A 4,566-nucleotide genomic window follows, 5' to 3' on the forward strand; every position below is an offset into this window, starting at 1 on the left:
CTGTTGGCTGTTGGTTTGTGGGAGGGTGACCGGATACCGCACTCCGAGCCTGGAGAGAGCAGGATTATGCACGAGCCAGTGAACCCAGGCAGGGCAGTAGGGTGAGAATTGATGAGCTTGCTTTTAAGATATACCTGTCCCCCCACACTTTCTAGTGACATTCGGGTAAACTCCAAATGATAATCTGATGAAAGCTACCTTCTGGCCAGGAATCTAAGACCTCCCAGAAAAATGGACTCACCCGAGGTCCCCACCAAATTTATACCATGTTCATGGCCAGAAGCAAGTTTGTTTGCTTTGGTCCAGAGCTCTTTTAACTGAACTATGCAAATTATGTCCCTTTGACTCTACATCTATTGTTGTCCCAAAGAACAGGGGTCCCGCCTGTGCCTCACTACGACTGGTAAGATATTTCTTGAAGCGCTGCATCATGAGCGCTCTACCTTAGAATTTAAAATATTCAGAACCTAAAAGGTAAAAACAAATGCTTTTGGAGGGGTCTCCGATTCAGACCTGTGAGTCTCTCCCTGATCTGGCTGCCCTTAGTAAACCACTTGTGTGGTTACCATAGGGATAGTCACATCTACCAACTTGATTCCAGCCCCACTGACCCCAACAGTGTATAAACCTCACAAAAGAAATGTGCTTAAAACCCTATAAAAGTCAACGTGACCGTTTGTTAAGGTTAGCTTATTATACATTTCACCTCTTCAAGGGTAACACATTGATAACCAATGTGTACTACCAAGCAGATTTTGAATAAAGTGATAGCTAGAAACAGGTGGAAAAGTCCAATTATGTTAATTTAGCTGTCAGATTCTGTCATCCAAATGCAATATATAAGAAAGGGGTGTAAATATTTTTTTTAAAAAGCAGGAGAAGATATGTGTAATTAAGAAGGTTACTAAATAGCTCATTTCCAAAATCATTAAGAGGAATGGTAATACACAGGCATTATACATTGGTGTGACTTGTTTGGAAAACAATCTGACAAAATTTTTCAAAATTAAAAAATGCCTAAGCCTTTAACCCTGAAATTCTTTATATATATTCTTTCTTACTGATAAGCCTCTGCCTGTGTGAAATGATGTTTATTTGGGATATTTGTAATAGAATTCTTTGCTATAGCAAAGCAGTGGAGAAAGCCAAAAGATGGTCTGGGAGAAGAGTGGGCCGGGAGGAGTCCCTGTGAGGACCGGGAGGAGTCCCTGTGAGGACCGGGAGGAGTCCCTGTGAGGACCGGGAGGAGTCCCTGTGAGGACCGGGAGGAGTCCCTGTGAGGACACAGCCACACAGGGAAAACGATGTAACGACTGGTAAGAGCAAGGTGACTCTTGGCCCTTTAAGGTACAGTGTTAGATCCAAACCCAAGAACAAGGCTCATCATCTAATTAAGGAGCAATATAGGACAAAATAAACACCCTGCCTTGTGGAGGTACCAGAAGTGCTACCAGCAGCAAGGACTCTGGAAAAAGACAAAGGAGAACATTGGTCACAAAACATAGAAAAGCTGAGCACATACCAGCCTGCCGAGTGGGAGAAAAGCCCCTGAGATCTCAGACTAATTCCCATCTCAGAACTGGATCCTACTTAGGTAATTAAGTGACAGGTTCTGGGAGACCTGGCCCTTCACCTTCCGCAGAGATGGGTGTCTACCTTAACAGGCCACCAGGAGTCAGACGCTTACCTGGAGTGCGTAGAGCAACTTTTTAAAAACTGGGTGAAGGTCATTCATCAGCAAGCTACTGTAATATCATGTGTGCTGATAACAAAACCTTCTCGCTTATGTGAGAAGTAAGTCACAAGTCCCATTATCTGTGTTTCTAGTGGACATTTTATTGAGCTGTGGCCAATACTGTGTCAAGTTTCAGAAAGATAAAAATTAGCTACTGCAAATGGACTAAACTCTCATTAATTACAAATGGGCTATGGAGACTTCAAGAAAGAAAATTGTTTGCCTTTAGCTATCTTAAGGAACTCCCTTACTAGAAAGTTCTAGTATGTTTTTAGTTGAAAGTTCAGTTTTTTTTTTGAAGCAAACAGTCTAAAGAAGATGTTGGAACAAATTAGAAAATCAGGGTCTTTCTCTGTCTCTCGGTTTCTGTCTCTCTCTGTCTCTGAATCTCTCTCTCTTTCTCACACACATGCACACAGATATTGATGAAAGATCTAATTTTGAAAGCCAAAAATATCAAGTCACTAGAACATCTGTAGGAGTACATTTAGGGTCATCATTTATCTCAGTCGTCACACTGAAAACTGGTAGATCGACTGTAAAAATACTGTAAACTTCTGGCCTCTTAAAATGCTAGTGACCAAAGTAAAAAGGGACCAGTGAACTCAGGTAGTTAGCACAACAGCCTGCCCCCAGCTGCCGTTATCTGTAATAGGTTGTCAGTGCTTGTAAATGGGCGAAACGACAAACAACTTAGTAAGCAAATGGATAAAGAACATGAATGCATGAGATACAGAAAAAAAAAAAAAAGACAAATGTTAACTAGCGGTGATTTGCTCATTCTCACTGCTAATCCTGAAAATGTCAATTAAAACAATAAGGCGCTAGTTATTTTAAGACAGTTTTTACAGATTAAATATAGGCATTTTGCTAAAGATATCATCATTGGCACTTTTACCAATTTATTGGTGCCAGCATTAAGTAGGAAGAGACTGTTTAGAAAGAAATTTGAAGTACTAAATTGTGTTCAAAATGTACAAGCTGTTTGACCAAGCAATTCTATTTCAAGAAAGGCAACCTATATAAACATTCACACATGTTCTGCAATGTATATACACACCACTCATTGTTTATTATTTGAATTATAAAAACATGGACACTGCCCTCCCTGGTGGAGCAACGGGTTAGGACTCAGAACTGCAAGCTAGCTGAAGCCACTTCAGTGTGAGTTTGATCCCCAGCCCGGAACTGACCCACACGGTGCTGCAGACCTCTCCTGACCCGCCCACTGCTCCCCTCAGCAGTGTACTTCATTGATCTGCCTGTTCTGCTCCCCACTCTGCCTCTGGTGAATCCTCTCACTGCTCCTGCACCTCTGGCCTGTACCCCAGTTCTGTATGAATAAATAAATAAATCTTAAAGAAAAAACCAAACATGGACACAACCTAAGTACCCACTGGTAGAGAATGACAACGCAAAGTATACTCCATGCATTCTGTGGTCAAGCCCAGAGTCGATGCTCTTGAATACTACATATACTGCTGCTCATTCTACACTAATTTCCTAAAACCCCAATAACGTGACTTCTGAGACAGAGCTCAATGAACTAATCCATCAAAAATTCACCCACTCCCATATTCATCCTTTTTGCCTTATTTCTACAATCACCCAAGTTGACAGCCCTGCTATGTACTCAAAGTTGCTTAGTCGTTAAAAAGTTCTGGTCCTTGCTTTCAAAAGAACGTCTGGTGTAAGGATGCTGCAAGACTTTAATGTCCTGTTGTTGATCAGATAGAGGTCTCTCTTGTTCCACAATGCTAGTTAGAAAAACATTTCTGCTGAGAATGTTTCTCCTGGACAATCTATGCAAAGTGGCTGAGCTTAATTCTCTTTGTGTCCCCAATAAGCAGTGTGGCCTTGCACAGGTGACCAGGTGCACTGAGATTTAGGTCTTTCATCTGTAAGATGGGGTGATGATAGCAAATTTACAATATCTTGGGAAAGATTAAATGAGAGTACCATACATGTAAAAGAGGCTGGATAAAGGTTTACTACTTGAAGTGGAATATGAACAACTTGTATTCCAGACAGAGAGACACAGGTGAAGGGCAACTTCAGAGCTGTCCCAATGCTGTCACGAAAGAGGGAGCATGGCAGGAATTACAGCGGAGGGGTCTGATCCGGGTGTCCAGCAATCCATGCCCACCCCACAGTGTCCTGCACCCCCTTCCCTGCACGTCCTGTGACAGCCCTGCATCAACCCATTAGTAGCTACATCAAGGGGAGGTGAGGTGGGAGGTTTCTGGAGGGAGAGACCAGGGCAGTCAGAGCTTTGAAGGATGCTGGGATTTTCTGGAGAGAAGTTAGCCTAACGCTGTTTCCAGCAGGTAAGGGATTATTCAACCATTACATTAAAATACCAGTCAATGCCAGCTCTGTGGGAACAAAGCAGACAGGTATTCACACTGGAGGAGTCAAGGAATACTTCTTTGGGGGGAAGTGCACCAGAAAATAAAACAAAATGGTGGAAGTAGTGAGTGAACTGAAATTTTATTACCAAGGTCTCCTTTACTAAGTCTGAAAGAAAGAACCAAAAACATAGCAAAAAAGTCATGAAATTTTAGCAATAGTAGACAACGAAGAAGGGGTTTGAGTGAGAACTTCAGAACCAAAGGCTGGTGTCCAAGGAAAGAAGTGGGGGCCACTAGGGGACACGAGGGCCTTTGGAAAATGGTCACCCAGAAGCCCTTTGTCCCGGAAGCCTGCCAGAGCCCTGAAAACCCTCACTGCTTACCCAGGTCTTTAAGGAAGTGCATTTCTTTACATTTTTCTTCATCTGAGAGACAAATCTGGCTGCTGGGGAGAAAGGAGTGACAGGAACTGTGGAACAA

The sequence above is a fragment of the Condylura cristata genome, unplaced genomic scaffold (genome assembly GCF_000260355.1).
Source record: "Condylura cristata isolate star-nosed mole 26May11 unplaced genomic scaffold, ConCri1.0 scaffold00035, whole genome shotgun sequence".
NCBI lineage: Eukaryota > Metazoa > Chordata > Mammalia > Eulipotyphla > Talpidae > Condylura > Condylura cristata.